Raw genomic sequence first — 19,155 nt, 5'->3', positions numbered from 1 at the left:
TTTCCAAGCCATTAATAACAATGCAAAATGAAATGCATCTGAAGCTCATCTCTGCAGCATCCTCCTGGAACTTGCTGCATGCCTTTTTCATTCTCAAGTGGGTTTTGAAGACAATTTTAAGGTCACTTCTCATGGTTCACAGAATCTTCTAACATGACTCAAGAGTCTTTTTTTTTTCCCTTTTATTCTCTTTTTCTTAACCATATGGGAACCAGAACTTGTTTCTTTTGCTCACAATAAAATAAATAAAATAAAAGTAAAATAAGTTATAGAATAGAATGCCTGCCCGTGAAGCAGGGTACTTTTAAAGTCCTAACAATAAATTAGTAGGTTCCTGTCCAAAGTTCTCTGCTCACATCAGTGTGAGTGCTTGTTAAAAAGCATTGTGATACTATCTTTGCGTTGATCCAAAGTTCAGGAAGATCTAAGGTTTCCAAATGGGATTCCAAATACTTGTGTTTCTTTCCAGTCGAGACTTGCAGCCAAGTTCTTCCATGAACCTGAGGAATGGGATGCATAAACTTTGAGGCTCACTACAAAAGAAAAAAACTTTCTTTGTTGTTTTTAATAATAAATTGGCTGGCATTAAAGTCCCTTTTTTGCTTATATTTCAACACGTGGCAGTTTCTAGAGAGAAAGGAGTTTGAAGAAAAATGTGCAAGAGCACAAGGACTAATCCATGGGTGAATAAACTTGAGAAATGGTTTGTATGAGGTATTGTTGGAAACAATTTTCTTTTCTTAGTTTGGAATTCATTTTTATTTTTTTGTTTTTAAACTGAGCTTGGCATGGGGTACTTCATCTTCTGATCTCTAGAATGTCTTTGTTTCTTTCCCAGCACTCCTGGTAATGGACTTTCCCACCCCCAGATTTCCTTTTTGTAGTTAAATTGTGATTCAATTTCTAAACAATTGGAATTTTTAAATTTGAGATCTCAAACAGTTGAGACCTTTAAATTTCTTTTTAGTATACATTTTAAACACAACCTTAGAAGTGCTGAAATTTAGCTCCTGAATAGACAAGAAAGAAAATCTTCATATATCTTAATAACCTAAATTAATTGTAGTGTTTGGAAAAGTCTCATTTAAATCAATTCCTTTCATCTGTGAAAGAGAAAGCCCATGAATTTTGGACACAGAAAGACCTGGTTTTCTATCTGGGCTACATCAAATTCTTGCTTTATAAATCTGGGAAATTTTCTTAACCTTTTTGAGTTTGTTTCCTCTTCCATAAAATGAGGCTAAATAACACTCATCATATAGTTGTGTTTGGACTTAATATACATCTTGGTGACCAGTTTAGTGGCTGTGCATAGTAGGGGATCACTAAATGTCAGCTGCTTCCCTTGCCTTCCCAGATACACAATGTGAAATCTGTCATCTTTTATTAATACACATGGCACACTCTCTCATAACACTATTACCATGCAATTATCAACTGCTAAAAGGAAAATGTCTTTTCATGGATTTAATAATAATGATAATGATACTATGTGGGCAGCATTCTAAGTGATTTATATGCATTATATCACTTAATCCTCACAAAGGGAGGTACTTACACTATTCCTATTTACAGAAAAGGATTTGGAAGCATACAAACGACTAGCTAGTTGGTGGATGGGTCAAGACTGGGATTCAAGCAGTCCTCTGCCAGACCTCACCCTGTAACCATTCTATACTATTTTCTAACATAGTACTGTTTATGATAGCTTGGAGGTAATGACTATACTGCAAACAGTAATGTATATCAAGCAATGTACATGATGCATACCACATGATAAACTCTTAATAAGTTACAAATAATAGTGAAGGAATGAGGTATTTATTGTAATACAATTAGATCTTCTCTTGTAAGATCCTGTTTTAAAAAACACATTATCTATTGTGATAGAACTCACATAGCATGAAATTCATCCATTTAAATTGTCCAATTCACTAAGTTTTTAGGTGTATTTATAAACTTGTACAATTATCACTATGATCAAAGGATGAAACATTGTTACCTGAAAAAATCCTTTGCTTTTTTTTAAATTGTAGATGACACAATACCTTTTATGTATTTTTTTTTAAAGAGAGAGAGAGAGAGAGAATTTTAGTATTTACTTTTTAGTTTTTGGCGGACACAACATCTTTGTTTGTATGTGGTGCTGAGGATTGAACCCGGGCCGCACACATACCAGGCATGCACGCTACCACTTGAGCCACATCCCCAGCCCCCCTTTTATGTATTTTTATGTGGTGCTGAGGATTGAACTCAGTGCCTCACACATGCTAGCAAGTGCTCTACCACTGAACCACAACCCCAGCCCCAATCTTTTACTTTTAAGATCTAAATTTTCATAGATTACGTCTTTGTAAAGGAGATAATATGTAGGATAAGTGATACTTCTCCATATATCCTCATTAGAATATAAGATGAAACAGTCACTCCAGAAAATAATTTGTCAATTTCTCATAAGATTTTACATGTACTAATCATACAACCTAGCACTTATACTCTTGGGCATTCGTCCCAGAGAAATGAAAATGTACATTCCTACAAAAACCTGCATAGGAATGTTCATAGCAAGTCTATTCATAGTAGCTGAAAACTGGAAATGGCTAAGATGTTCTTGGATAGTTGAAAGGATAAGTGAAGTCTGATGCATGCACCCAATATAATAGAAAAAAAGATACTATAATTACATGGATTTGTATTTAAGGGTACTCTCTTTTTTTAGCATATTTTTATTGGTTGTTCAAAACATTACAAAGCCCTTGACATATCATATTTCATACATTTGATTCAAATGGGTTATGAACTCCCATTTTTTTTTACCCCGTATACAGATTCAGAATCACATCGGTTACACATCCACAGGGTACTCTCCTTAATGAACAAAAACAATTTTAATAAGTTATGCAGAGTAATATTCCACCTATATAACATCCTAAAAATGACAAAACTGTAGCGATAGGAAACAGACCAGTGGTTGCCTGAGAACAGGGACAGGGTGGGTATGATGATTAAGATACTCTATGAGTGACTTCTGGAAGTGATGGCACAATTCTGTATTTTGGTGGCTACACATCTATACAAGGGATAAATCTGCACACAACTATACACACACAACCCATATTCATGATACACTAATACACACAAAATGCATTCAAAAAATGGTGAAACCCAAATAAGGTCATGCCAGCTAGTTAACAGTGTGGTACTACTGTTATACAATATCGAAAGCTGAGGGAAGGTGTTCAGGAGACCCTATGTACTATTTGTGCAACTTCCTGTGAGTCAGTCTCTAATCATTTCAAAATTAAAAGGTTAAAATAATGGCATTTCAAAAGCAAAGCTGAGACAAGCTTTGAAGAAGATGCCCAGACCTGAAAGTTGGCAAGTATATGATTTTTGAGATTGTTCTTAGGATCAAGACAGCTTGATCACCATTGTGAAAGACCTAATTAGAAACATCAAAATCCTAAAATAATGGACACATATTTAAGAGAATGGAAAAAAAAAACCCACTTTGGAAGAATACAAACAGAGCCTCAAAGCTAGTATATGAATGTAAACTAAATGAAAGAATAAAGAAAAGTTACCCAATGAAAAGTGCAAAAACCAAAGTACTTAGAAAGTAGAAAAGTAATTTCATGTAAAGAACTGTCTAACATATTATCATAATGAGGAAAACATTCTTAAATATTTTAGAGGGATATTTGTAGTAAAAAACTCTGAGGTTAATTTATTTGGATTAAGAATATAATCATAAAGTAGCAACAATGTACACATTCTCAAAAATGAATGTATGATTATTACACTACTTGTATAGACAAAAAAAATAATGACAATAAGTCAAATTATTAGTGCTATAAACCCAGGAACTTTTCTGAATTTTTTACACACCTATCAAGTAATTTAATTCTAAAAAAAAAACAAAAAGAAAAGAAAAGAAGAAAAAAATCTGCTGTGGTTCATAGTATCTTTATGGACAATTTTACAAATGAGAAAACTGAGACACAATGATTTTATATTACTTGACCAAGCTTAGACAGCAAGTTAATTTGGTGGAGCTGGAATTAAAGTTGATATAAACACAAATGGGCATAAATTCCATTTTGAAATTTAAAACTAAATAAGGGATTATACTAATCTATAATTTTAAAAGGAAAATTAAGCCCTAATACTAATTATTTCCTCAATCACCTCGTTAAAAGAAGGAACAAACTGGTTTTATTTGAATTAACATAAAAATTCAGTTATCTGAGGTTGAATCAGAGGACAATTTTTTATAACTACAAATAATTGATGTTCATAATGATGAGTGAGCAATATGGAGGAGAGACAAGGTCCATACCAAATAAGGAGGGATTGGAAAGGAGACTTCCATATAAATCCCAGTTGTTTGATTAAAAAAGAAAAGTAACTAGGAAGATCTCTCATGGACATAAGGTGATGTCATGGAGATTTTTTTTTTTTTTTTTGTCTTGACTCATATTCTGGATGGCATGTTGTGAGGGAAGTCTCAGAATTTTTAACACTGATAAGATCCTCAGTTTGGGTGTTATTTCAAACCATTCAGCTTCTGAAGTGAAGTATTAATATTAACAACAGCCACAGCAAAGATACTCTGGAATATCCAGCAAAATAAAAACCACAGGAGACACCCTTGACCCAAGGTCATGAGATCCTTCAAAAAAAAAAAAAAAAAAAAAACCACCAGCTGACATGAGTTGCAAATACATTAAAAAATCTGCCCCAGGCAAGATGGGGCAAGCACAGTATTTGAAGTCTCTCAAACCTTCATAAAATAAAACAGTTGGGTAGATAAGATAAAATCAGTTATGTTAAAATTGGTGAAATTCCCAAAACAAATAATATGTAAGTAAGAATAAGACAATATCAAAACAGAAAATGCAGATTTTTTAAAAGAGAAAAGCATATAATGTCTAGAAATGAAAAAAAAAAAAAGATGAGACTCAGTGAAATTAGACACTCCACAAATGGTTCAACAGCACATGATATACATCTGAGCAGAAAATCTGTGAGTTGGAATATAAATATGGTGAAGTAGCCCTTATCATGGCAAAGGTAGAGATGCAAAAACAGTGTGGAGGTTAAAACACCTGGTCATTAGAGAAACGGCTCACCACAAAGCTGACAGCATCTCCAGGTATGAAAGGAGAGGTAACAGAGAGAGACCATACTCACAGGATCACTTAGGGCTATTTTCCAGATTTGTTGAAAGATGGAATTCTCAGATAATAGCAAGTATGTTGAGTTCAAAGAAGGAAAAATAAAAACAACTAGACCTTTACTAAATTGGTAAACTTTAATGAAAGAAAAAAAAAGACATTAAAGGCAAGCTGAAAGAAAGAATAATTACCTAGAATTACCTAGCCATAACAATTCTGAAACCATATTAGATTTTGAAAGAAATATCAAACATCATCCAGTACAAGGTGAAGGCTTATTGTGTTTTACTTCTCAGTAATCCATGAAAATGAAAATGATTTTTAAAAACCTTCCCCTTGTATGTCGTTTACAGCTTTTCAAAATTTCTTCCATATGATGAACTGAGTCATGAGCAGTTGATCTGTTAGCAGCTGATTCAGCTGGCAGGGATTCTAACTGCTAGAAGCTTCATGCCTTGGGCAAGTTAGTTCATCTCTCTGTCTCATTTCCTTTATCTACACAATGGTAGCGCTATCATTTCATTAAATGAAATGATACACATAAAAATGCTTAAAACTGCCTGAGATTCAGGATTCAACAGGTATCAGCTATTATTATTATTACCATAGTTTACTCCATCCCCACAATGGGGATCTGCAGTCCAGTTTGCTTGTTTCCATTTTCCAGGGAAATTCTATCATTTGAGAGTTAAAAGCTCATCCGGAATCACAATTAGACTTTTCAAAACTAGAATCAGAATTCATGTTTCTTATGCCCTCCCATTTTCAGTTCCCTTTTTAATTATTGTTTTTATTAAAAAATGTTTTTCAATAAAGGGTTTATCTTGGGCTACACCCTGCAGAACACAGTATCTCCATAGAGCTTCTCAACTCCATCTCCAGTCAGCACAAATCAATGTCAATTAGGATTTCCATTTAGGATTTCCATAATCATATCTGTAAGAGAGACTGAAAAGCATAGTTTTTCGATCTGAGCATATCTCCTCCCTCAACAAAATCAGAGGTGCCTTAGTAAGAAAGAAGGAGGCAAACACTCATAACATCTAAGAAGAGTGGTCTAAGAAGCAGATACCTCTGGAAACAAGGCCATCAAGGGATCCAAGATGTCTCCCAAGAAATGGGGCACAGCACCCACTCTATAAGATCCTGAAAAATTTGGCCCTGTTGACCTATCTGGCTTTGATCTTTGCTCCACTTATGCTCTTACTCTACAGAGAGGTTCCTGACCGTGTCATCCTTTCTCGTTTATAGATCCTCTTCCTGGAACTTCCTTCAACCACCCACAATCCACATAAACCAGCACACATTTCCATCATCATGGCTTGCACACACATTTTCCCAGGCTATCTCAATTGTGCATTAAGGTCATGGGGAGTCTTCCTTGATCCCCAAGTCCCGGTCAGTTCTCCATCTGTCTCTGAGCTACTAGGGTCTACTGTGCTCCCTCTCTCTCCTTCACAAATGGTTAGTAACTTGAAGTCAAGAATTATTCTGTTTTAATTGGGTCAGATTCACATTTTGCTCATTTTTCTTTGCCAATCATGTATGCAGTATCTGGCATCCATAAGGGAGCAATAAATATTTATGGAATATAGAAATCAGTAAATTTGACTCCAAATTTACCAAGCATTTATAAAAGGGAAAAAAAATGGTGTACCCACGCAGTGATAACACCTATGACTTAACATGAGTTTACAAACGTGAGGTATGATGGATTTACGGGGTTACAGGGATTTTCTTCTTTTATTTTTCCAAGAACCTACAACATGGCAATGATTGTTGTGGTCACAGTACAGATGAGAACAGTGAGGCTCTGAGAGGTTATTTACCCAAGGTCACAAAGCTTAATAAAACATTGATCAAGAACCTGAACGCTGGTTTTGGTTGTGTCTACACCACAATCTACATCCTGAACTCCGGGCTGTGTTGCTGAAACACAAGCTTTGGCCCATTTGGCTGTGTATTCTGAGAAGGTGGTGCAGCATGAGGTGCCAGAGCACAGAGCAGCTGCTTGGTAGTGAGAATCTAGGGCATTTTATCTCGTCTGAGGATAGAATGAAAAGAGAGGAGCAAAAGGCGAGGGGAGCTTTATTTGGGGGAAGAGAGGAAGCAGGATGTCAAATGAAATAAACTGAGAATCCCACATCAGAGCAACCACAGATCCTGTCTAAGACAGGCATTCCATCTATCAACACCATTCTGACAACCAGCTAATTAAATCTCTCTGGGGAAAGGGTTCCCGTCTTGACTCACAAGGGCAAGTGCTGTGTCCTGAAGCCCGTTCCCCACATGGAGCTTAGGAAGGCCAGCTTCCCAGATGGCCTGATAATCGCTGCAGCAAGCTTAACACCCGAGTCCCGCTGGAAAACAGGCAAAGGCCACAGATTATACAGAAAGCAAGCTTAGCATAATGAGAAAGGCTTACATTGACTGGACACTGGCAATGAGTCTCAAGCAACTGAGTGGTTGTTTAATTGAATCCTCCAGAAGAATCTGATGAGATAGATATTATCCCATTTCACAGATATGGGACCACGGACAGTGACTGTACCTGGTTTTGCCTCCTGCTTCTCAGCTCCAAGCCCATCCTCCCTTACTTTACATTCTCTAATTTCTGTTTGGCTGGGGACTGTATAAACTGCATGGCTCAGGGCCCTTTACCAGCTACCTTTCTGTTAGCTTCTACAAAGAGAAGACAGAAATTGGGGAACAGAAGGCAAAAGATATGAAAGCAGAATTCTTTCCTGTCCCTCTGTCCCATGAGCATCACCCCTGTAGGCACAGTTGTCTCCCCCTGCAGCTTGGTTCTGCCCTTCCTCCCCTGGTTTTGTCATACTCTCTCAGGAGGACCAGGAGCAGCTGGGCCACAATCTATCCTCAGATATCTGAGCACGGATCCTGCAGGGCAGCCCCACCTCTTTGTTCACTCAGCCTTGGGGGCTGCTGCTTCCTGTAGTTATTATCTCTGGACTCCTCCATGTTCCTTCGTTGCTTTTCAAATTCCAACATATATAAAGTCAATTCTCTGCATTAGACCACTCTAACTGAAGTACCTAGTAGTACTGTTCTTATGACAGAATCTGGACTGTCACAGAGACGTTGAATACCCTGCCCAGTGTCCTGCACCTAGTAGGCAGCATGGCCATTGCTCAACTTTGGTTTTCCATAGAGGTTTGAGTAGGTAGCTTTGTCTACTGTGGAAAGCAAGGATCACAACCAACAACATTTGTTGAAATGAGCCAATTCCTTTTTTTTTTTTTTTTTTTTAAATTAGAGCATTACATTTATACATAGTGAAAATCATACATGCATGGGCTTTGACTGACTGCATTTCGGTACCTGATCTTCCTTTCACTCATTTATTTATTTTTGATTGGTGCTTTCTACAAATTATGAAGGTGGAATTCCCTACTGTATATCTATATGCACCATAATGTGATTTTTGTTATATTCATTCTTCATTTCCTCCCCTTCCCCATCCCTCCTCCTTTCCTATCAATTTCCTCCTTCTACTCCACTGATCTTTATGTCTGATTCCCCCCACTGTTTTCACTTATTTTTCTCAAGTTTCCAAATAAGAGAGAAGACATTCGATGCTTGGTTTTCTGAGTATGGCTTATTTGACTCTGCATAATGTTCTCTATTTCCATCCACTTATGGGCAAATGCCATCATTTCATTCTTCTTTATGGCTGAGTAAGACTCCATTGTGTATATATACAACATTTTCTTAATCTAGTCATCTATTGATGAGCATCTGGTCTGGGTGAACCAAAAGCTCACATTTTAACTATATCTTAATAAAAATAATAACATGTATGTTTTCATAATAGTCATTTGATATAATTTGGAAGGAAATACATTATAGTTAAGGGTATAACTTTTGAAGAAATATAAGCTCAAGCTTAATTCTGCTATGTAATGACTGTCTGATGTTTGACAAGTTACTGAACCTTGCTGAAATTTAGCTTTGTTATCTATAAAACATGGTTACTGGAACTACCTACTCATAGGGTTGCTATAATAATTTAATTAACATAATAGGTATATCAAGAACTGGGCAGAGTCTGAGATTGTTTTACTACTTGCAGTCTAACCAGCTATCCTGTCACGACTTCACAGGTGTTGGCAGAAGGAAGGAGACACCAGGATCAAGAACAAAGGGCTTTATCACTCAAGAAAAAAGCATTAGCCAGATCTTCCTGTTGGTCTTCATTGGTCATCCATGCTTCCCAAGTCTCCCAGGATGATGCAAAAGGCCCAGGATGGATGGCTGCACACATGGTGGGTTCCACTACAGGAGAAGACCACAAGGCCTGTGGGTGCACCATCTTTCGCGTAAGCTGCGACAAGACTGCTCTTTGTCCGGGGGAAATATCACCTCGTCTCTCAAGATGGCACACTGAAAACACGACCTTGAGAAATGATCTAGATAAAGAGCCATCAGAGCCTCACAATTTGATGCAACTAGCAAAAACATGCAAGCACACTCAAAGCCCTGGGAGACTGTCCCTCCTCCAGCAATTTACCAAGGACTTACGAACTACACAGGAAATGGTAGCTATTACCATGAATCTCATGCAACTCAATCATGAAAGAGCACCTTCCCCCATTTTTTAGAGAAGGAGACTGGCTAAGAGAAGTGAAATGACTTTTGGGGAAGTGGTGGTTCTGGGTTCAAACCTCAGAAATCATGACCCCAAATTCCGTGCCCATTCATCTCCACTGTCAAGATGGCTTATCTGTAAGGATAAGTGGTACATGTTATCGTTCAGACTGGATATATAATCTGTGAACTTTAGAGTCAGAAGTACCCTAAATATAACCTATTCTACTAGACAGAACTGGAACACACCACACTGTTCTCACCAAGGACCTTGTTTCCCCCTGAACTTCCTCAGAGGATACCAAGAAATGGGGCTGGGGCAGTGAAGGGAGGTTCATTCACTATTTTCACTCAAATATTTAACGAGACTTTGTACTGCCACGCAGGTACTAATGGTCCACGCACCTCCAATTTTGGTGGGAGACAGTTATGCATAAGATTATTCCTGATGCTTTTCTAAAAGGGAAGGGTAAGTTGTTCACAGCTACTCAGGAGGCTGAGGTGGCCCACAAGTTTGAGGCCTGTCTAGACACCAAAGGAAAACTCAGTCTTTAAAAACAAAACAAAACAAAAAAAGCTGGACACAGTGGTGCATGCCTGTAATCCCAGAGGCTTGGGAGGCTGAGGCAGGAGAATCGCGAGTTCAAAGCTAGTCTCAGCAACGGTGAGGCATTAAGCATATCAGTGACAATGAGACCCTGTCTCTAAATAAAATACGAAATAGGGCTGGGGATGTGACTCAATGGTTGAGTGCTCCTGAGTTCAATCCTTGATACCAAAATTAAATTAATAAATAAATTAAAATAAAACAAGAAAGTGGTACTCCTGGACAGTATCATCTTTAGCTTGATTTTTAATCTAAACTGGAGAAATTAAGATGCAGAACGGTAAAGGGATTTTACCAAATTTACATAGTGAGTAACAGAACCATGTCTCACCCTTGCTCTCTTGACTTTCAGACACATGTTATTTGTACCACACTGGGAGTGGTTTTCCATTAAATGTAAGAACTGTTAGATCAGGAGATGTACTTCTAAAAGCAAGCAGTACTAAACCACTAGCAGGACGTTGTGCTCTTTGAATTGCCTGGCCAGATCTGACAATGGCTGTCTACCCACCAACGCAACGCAGTGTCTGTAGTCAGAATACCTCGGTGTCACTGACACACCAGGTAAGGAGCTCAATGGTTCGTTCACTATTTCACTAAAATATTTAATGAGGCTTTGTACCTGTCAGGCACTGTCTCAATTCTTGGTGATACAATTGCAGAAATGATGGAGTTTGAATAGGTTATGGGACTTTCTTATTCATCCATTTATTCAGAAACATACTAAGTACATACTATGAGTCGATGCCAGGTTGGTGCTAGTTAGGTGCTAAGGACATTGCTCTCAAAGGACTACAAACTAGTGAAAAAGAGGTTAACAAGTGTTTATAGTGCAGAGTGATAATTATCAAAGAGAGGTGCATTCAGCCTTGAGAGCATGGGAAAGAGGGTCCCTGGAAGAACAAAAAGTGAAAAAAATGTGAAGGAAGGGAGCGAGGGTAGTCCAAGTATCTCACTTGTAAATTGGGAATAACTCTGTCTTACTCTTGGGGATACCATGAGGGTGCAATGAGATATATTCACAAGGAAGGTCCAGCCTAGCACACGAGGGTAGGCAGTGGACTTTGCTTTCTGTGTCTATCATCAGACACACAGGAGCTGACCAGGACCTGTGTTTGTCAGCCTGCAGCTGATGACCCGTGAAACCAAAAGCCCAAAGAGGAAGTATTCTTTGTCTCCAGCTTCACTAGCACCAGAATCCAGCAAATAACCTGGTCCAGACACTGGCCTTGGAAAGGCGCCTGCAGTGCTGGCTGCTTCATTCGGGAATTTCACCCTGTGGTAAAGACGGCACCAAACACAATTTTTCTCCTAAAGTGATTTCCTCCCCCATCGCCAGTTCCCTCACCAAGTGATTTATGTCTCATTGAGGGCCTTTTCCTCTTCAGAACCCATCTGGCCTTCCTGTCTCAGCCTGCAGGGAGGGTGTAATCCTGTGTTGCAGCATTACAGACGGTTTCTATGGAAATTATGACAATATTTCAGCTATTGTGGAGCCACATCACTGCTGATTGAATAAGAAGGGACTTGAAAGGGGAAACTTGGAATTCAGTATCAACAACCTAAGTCCTTAGAGACAATGACTAGTTTTCATCAAGTTGTTTCTATCAACAGTAACAAACAATAACAAACTACTATTATCATACAAAGGCAGATGATTTCTCAAACCCTTTGTTTAGATGACACAGTATAGATAGAATCAGGCCCTGTGCAAATGCTCACAGCAATATTCAGAAATGAGAGCCAAGGAAAATTCTAGATAAGCGTTAGAGAATGGAGTAACTGAGTGCTTCAGATCTCCACAGTGTCACCCAAGAGAGGCTGCAACTGCTTATGATTTGGAATGGTTTATTAACTGTTCTCTCAAATCAGCAGAAGAAACTGGGAAATATGAAGCTTGTTTAGGGAAAAGGAGTGGTCAGCGTCCATTAATAGTTCCCAAATGCTGAGATGGGGAAAAAAGTAAGCATAAAATTGTAGCTCCACTTAGATTTCCCCACCAGCATTGTTTCTGACTTTTTGTGTGGCTCTTATTTTTTTTTTATACTTTTATAGTTTGCTGTGTTCCCTTATAGGTTTGATCTGTTTTTTATTTTTATTTTATTATTTTTTTTACTCCAATATGTTTTGACATTGATTTCTTTGTAAGAGAAATTGTATTGCTTTTATTCAATTACGAATGCAGTACAAGGCATTGTACACAATGTGGAAAATATACTGAAGTAATAGAAGAAAACACGAGTTACCCATTATCCCTCTGCTTAGAAATACACCCCTGCTAAGTTTTGTTAAATTTCTATTTAATTTCATTTTTGACTTGACTAAGAATGTGGGTTAAAAGGAATAGAAAGAATTCTGGCTTTGCAAGCTGTTTGAACTTGTGCAGGCTGTTAAACCTCTAAACCTCAGTTTTTCTACCTAAGGAACTGAAAAAGTCTATCTTCAGAGGGTTGAGGGACCAGATAAGCTGAGGGTACTCTGTCACAACATGATTCCTCTCTGGCATCATCTTTAACAGCTATATAGTACTTGATCACACAAATATGCTGTGATTTATTTACCATATCTTATTCATATTCAGTTTTTTTATATATTTACTATTAAATAAAACACACAGGGTACTTCTTAAAAATAATCTCCAATCCTTTGGTTTTCTATGTATTATTCAGCAAACGAATTTGATTCAACTAATTTATATCGAACATAATGAGCACCCGTGACTGTGGTGCACACTGAGGAAAAGCAGTGCAGAGCATGTCTCCTGCCCAGGGATGAGTGCATAGAGACAGTGGAATAGCACTCTGCTGGGAAAGAAGAAACCTGGGTCTTGGCTCCATCCTCCCAATTGCCTTCTACCAGCTGTAACTTGGGCAAGTGACCTGATTTTTCTTCTCTCATCTGTAAAATAGATAAAATTATAGTACTGCCTTCTGAGGATTTTTATGAGCAGGATCAAATTAATAAATGTAAATTTTTTAGAGTGCCTGGCACAGCACTATTCAAAATAACTAAAAAGTGGAAACATTCTAATGTCCTTCAACTGATGAGTAGAGAAACAAAATCTAATATACCCATATAATGGGATATTATCCAGCCATAAAGAGGAATAGTAGTGATACACGTGGGAACTGAGATGAACCTTGGAAACATTATAGCAAGTAAACCCAAAGTCAAAAGCTTTCGTACCGTATGATCATTTATATAAACTATACCAAAGAGGCAAATCCATAGAGAAAGCAGAACAGTGATTGCCAGAGACTAGGGAGGGAGGGGAAGAATGGAGAGTACTTGATGGGGACCGTCTTCTATTTTTGGGGGGGGGGGGCGGGGGGTATACCAGGGATTGAGTTTAGAGGCACTCAACCGCTGAGCCACATCCCCAGCCCTATTTTTGTATTTTATTTAGAGACAGGATCTCACTGAGTTACTTAATGCCTCGCTTTTGCTGAGGCTGACTTTGAACTCGCGATCCTCCTGCCTCAGCCTCCCGAATCTCTAGGATTACAGGTGTGTGCCACCACACCCAGCTGACAGTCTTCTTTTTGAGAGATGGAAAAGTTCTAGAATTAGACAGTTGCAATGATTGTACAATTTTGTAGAGGTACTTTTTGCCATTCATTGTACTTTAAAATGATTAAAAAGGTAAGAAGCATTACCTTACGTATATTTTATCACAACTTAAAAAACAGGGCCTGCCATATACTAAGCACTCAGTTTTTATTTTTCAACCTTATTCCCTTCTCCAGGCCTCATTTTCTTTCCTTGTAGAGTAGAAGGTGAGGGGGGGGAAGCTCTTTGAAATTGCTTCTAGTTCTGCGTCTACTGTCTAGTTGGACAAATCTGCCTCTTGATAAAGAAAATTTTCATGGCTATCAATTTCCTTCCTTCTCCCTCCTCTGGCCGGAAGGAGTCCAGTGCCCTTCAGGCGCTCATTCTGAAAGCTGCCATCACTTCAACACAGTCCCTTCAAGCTCATGATGGACATCTGGTGACCCTGAAGAGGCTCATGGTAGACACCCAGTAAATCTAGGTTGGGACCCTGAAAGGATGAAAGAATAAACGAAGTTAAGAAAGAGTACGGGGAAGCCGTTGGCTCCACTGAATGCCTCAAGAGGACCTAGCCCTGGCTGAATTCCTGACTGCTAAGTCATATTTCCTGAACAGTGAGAACACACCTTGCAATGGGGAATCAACTCATGCTCTGCAAACTCTTAACCACACTTTTATTAAACAAGCCATTATTTCAGCTCCTCAATCTCCATATATTTAAACTGTCGACAGGTCCTAGGCGTGAGTGAGCCCAGCCTTTTCCCCATTCATTTAATAATGTCACATCCTCTTAACAACCCCAAGCGGATTTCTTTCCACATCATCTCTCCCCTTTACAGCCGCAAGCTGTTTGCTGTCTACCTGCTGCTCCTTCTCCAAGCACAGCAGCAAACATTATTTTCAGGTTGACTTCCCTCTTCCTAATCCCTCCGACTTCCATTGTTGACTCCCCACTGTCATTTCCAGGTTACCCTCTTCTACCTCCCCCTTTCTCCTGTCTTTGTTCTTCAACAAGCCTTGCCTCTGCTTCATAAATTTGCCTTCTCTAAATATCCTGCATTGTTCTCCTCTTCCACTTCAGATATGCTTTTACTTTTTAATTTCCTCCTCCAATCTCAGGCATCCTGAAAGGGGAACAAGTGTGTCTGGGCCTTTCCGATTGTCTTGCTTAATTACCACACTTACCTCTAACGTCTGACTCTTTTCATTGAGAAATTGCTATGGCTTACTCTGCCACTCACTTTAGAACTCCAGTCCACCGTACACACGCACACGTGCCCATTCTCTTGCATTTAAAAAAAAAAAAAAAAAAAAAAAAAAAAGGTTGGCAAGCTACCCATGAGCAAAATCCAGCCTCCACCTGTTTTTGTAAATAAAGTTTTATTGGCATACAGCCACACACATGCATTGCTATACTGTTTATGCCTGCTTTTGCTATACAGAGTTGAGTAGTTGGAACAAATATGTTACAGCTTGCAAAGTCTAAAATACTCTTACTATGTGGCTCTTTATAGGAAAAAAAAACACACACACATTACCCACTCCTACCCTAGATAAATGAAAGAGAGAGAGAGAGAGAGAGAGAGAGAGAGCTCATCATTTATTTACAAACTTTCAGCTGACAGGATGTATTGACAGATACACTGCCTTCTTTACCACCCCCTCTTACCCATTTTAAATTCCCCACTCTCATCCTGTAATCTCAGTAAAAATATCCCTTAGGGTACCACATTCTGATTTCTTGATCCTCCCTGGGTGGTGAGTAGGAGACAACTATATATCTGGACATAGTCTTCCCTCCCTAACACATTTATGAGATAACATTCATCAACTGCATATTTTCCTTCTCACTCAATACCCATTTGTTATGCAACTTTCCATCACATTGGTTGTATTTATTGTTCTCTTAGTGGTAGATTATAAGAACATTACCCAAAGGAAAAGAACTCCCCCCCTAGCCCACTTCCAACCAAATATAAGTATTATATCTTTTTTAAACTAATTTAACTTTTTGGAAATAAACCAAATGGTTCTGCCATCAATGAAGATGATTTAGAACAGTGGTGTGTGGGCTCCAGGATCATATGGACTTAGGTTGAGCCCTATCTTAGAATACTATCTGTCCTTAGTGGATGCCTTTCAATCAGACCATCGCATCGGCCCCAGTAAACATTATTATCAGATCTGAATCCCTCTCCATTTTTCCATGTCTTACTCTTATCTCCCGACCTTGGGCCTTACACCTTCTGATGTCTTCTGCCACAGCTACTGTGTTCACCTTGTGGACTTGAGCAAATTCTGCTTCTTATTTTGATTCAGATTTTATTTTGAATAACCCAAAGGCTGGATCCCATTCAGTTCTGATGTGCAGCTGCCACCATACCAGAGAAGAAGAGGACAGTGGCACAAAGAAAGCAGTAGAGAGTCCTTGGGCTTCAATGCCAACTCTGTCCACTCCTAGCTGTAAGATTATTAAAAACTCAAGTAACCTCTTTGATGCTTGATGTTCAGTTTCTCTTCTAGATTATGGGGTTATGGATGAAAAGTCATGAGGATGATGAGGGTCATCATTGTCTCAAATAAATGAGCATTCCATAAATGTAATGTTCCAGTAGAACTTATCTGTTGAACCTCATTTGTGCTCCCAGATTCAAGGAAAAGTAAAATTCTGAGAAATTACTGAGGGAACTACTTTGGCAGAGAAAAATTCTCTTACTTTAGTTAGATCTCATTTTACAATTTTAGCTTTCTTTTTATGTTTTAGTTTCCAGTTAAGATTCAAATTTTTTTTCTCTTCCCATGTGTTTTACTTTGTCTCATTTACCTGGCTCTTGTGACTCCTGAATCTTATCTACTGTTGCCTCTACCTGCCTTCTCTTTTTTAATGTTTATGCACAAGACTCCCTTGCTCTGTACACTCTCAAGTCCTGCCCCCTAAAATTACAAGGAAGATGCATCCATCCCATGCCCAGTGTTTCTGCAGTGCATAAATGACCAGAGGGACTAGGGATGTAGCTCAGCTCAGTGGTAGAGCATGTGTTTTGCATGCATGAGACTCTGGATTCAATCCAAGACAAAAGAAGAAAGAATTATCAGACTCATTTATTTTAAAAATACTACAATTAGTATGCTAAGAAATTTTAAATAGAAAAAGTATACAACATGCAAGAACAGAGAAATAAGATAAATAGACCAATAAAAACTACAAGAAGGAATCAAGAAAGAAACACTGGAGACGAAAACACAAAGAAAGGAAAGAAGAAAGGACGTCAGTCTAACACCACACTGTCATTTACAGGAATTTTACACTGACAAATCGTAATGAAATGAATGGTACAATAGTTCATCAGGAAGGAGGCTTACCCCTTCTTGTTTGCAAACAAAAGAAGAGAAAGTAAACATAAAATCAAAAATAAAAATATAAATATCAAATTACAAATAATTAGTAGTTAAGTGTGTGACACATATATGTGACACCATATATCCATTGAAATTATGCTTTAGAAAATCTTTGTTGTTCTGTGATGATGTCATAGTTACTGAAGTTTAAAAAAACGGTTTAGGGTTTCTGGTCCAGCACACAGAAGCTTAGAAGTCATCATTCCATCCTAACAACAAGGAAAAAGTTGAATGAACTGAAAAATCAATAACCCTTCTTAGATCTGGCAGGAAAGTACAGCAGAGCATTCTGTTCATCATAACAAGGACTGCCTTTGGAGAAATGACTTTACTAGAGCTGACCTGCTGAGATCTTACAAAAGCCTAATCTACCTGAGGAACAGGGGAATACCCAGCTCCAGCCAGATCAAACTTCCAGTGGGGGAAAAGAAACATAAATCCCAAACCCTCCATCCACCCTATCCCATATGAGGAATAAAAAAAATATCTAAGAGACCCTGATGAAGTTCACAGTTCAAGGGCACAGGTTCACCATAGACTGAAGCCTCATCACAGGGCTATAACTCACTTATGTTCCCCCACACCTTACTGCTCTGTTACTAAAGGCCTACTTCCTCAATTTCCTTCTACCCAGTATGTCATGCTCATCTTTGAACAAAAAATCACAAGGCAAATTAACAGGCAAAAGCATAGAGACTGAACAAGCACCAAATCCAGAGTCAGATATGGCAGGAATGTTGGAATTATCAGATCATTTATTTTAAAAATTTTAAATAGAAAAAGTATATAACATGCAAGAACAGAGAAATAAGATAAATGGACCAATAAAAACTACAAGAAAACTACAAGAAGGAATCAAGAAAGAAACACTAGAGATGAAAACATAACAGAAATGAGTTTTTAGTGGGCTGATTAGTTGTGGACGAAGAAAGTCTAAGCTTGAGAATATGACAAAAGAAACTGCCACACCTCAAAAGCAAGAAGGGAAAAAGGCTGAAAAAGTAACAGGGTCAACAAGAACTGTGACACAACTACGATGGGTGTAGTGTATACATGATGGGAATAGCAGAGGAGAAGAAAGAAAAAACAATTTTTAGAGCAAAAATGACTGAGAATTTCCTCAGGAATCAAAGAGAACAATAATGTAACCCCCCCCCCAAAAAAAAAAAAAAAACTAAAGCTAGGTCTATCTTATTCAAATTTTAGAAAATTAAGAGACAAGGAAAAAAATCTTGAAAGAATCCAGAGCAAGGAGATATCTTACCTATAGAAAATCAAACATAATAATAACAGTTTTCTTCTCAGAAATGAAAAGTGGGATGAAATATTTAAATCAGTGAGGGTGAAAAAGCTACCTGCAATTTTGATCTTGTAAAATTAATCTTTATAAATGAAGGAGAGCTGGGCGTGGTGATGCACACCTGTAATCCCAGCAGCTCGGGAGGCCGGAGTAGGAGGATCATGAATTCAACGCCAGTCTCAGCAACGTCAAGGCACTAAGCAACTCAGTCAGACCGTTTCTAAACAAAATACAAAAAAACGGGCTGGGATATGGCTCAGTGGTTGAGTGCCCTGAGTTCAATTCCCAGTACCCCACGCCCTCGGCAAAAAAATGAAAGAAAGAAAAGAATGGATGAGCTATGAAGACTTCCTCAAATAAACAAAACTTCAAAACTTGAGGAAATTGATTTCTTGAAGACTAACCTTATAAGATATGTTAAAAGAAATTCTTCAGTGGCTGGGAGTGTAGTTCACTGGTAGGTGTTTGCCTAGCATGCATGAGGCCTTGGGTTTGATTCCCAGCATCACAGTAAATTA

At 38.3% G+C, this 19,155-nt stretch overlaps 1 protein-coding gene across 1 annotated transcript in view; it reads right to left on the bottom strand.

Moving 5' to 3' along the window:
• Positions 1-19,155, bottom strand: part of Dpysl3 (dihydropyrimidinase like 3) — a 106,460-nt gene that overhangs the window by 75,611 nt on the left and 11,694 nt on the right. The gene's annotated exons all lie outside the window — the stretch shown is intronic.

Source organism: Callospermophilus lateralis, chromosome 5 (genome assembly GCF_048772815.1).
Source record: "Callospermophilus lateralis isolate mCalLat2 chromosome 5, mCalLat2.hap1, whole genome shotgun sequence".
Taxonomy (NCBI): domain Eukaryota; kingdom Metazoa; phylum Chordata; class Mammalia; order Rodentia; family Sciuridae; genus Callospermophilus; species Callospermophilus lateralis.
Note: the sequence above shows the minus strand (reverse complement) of the source record. Positions and strands in the feature narration are given on the sequence as shown.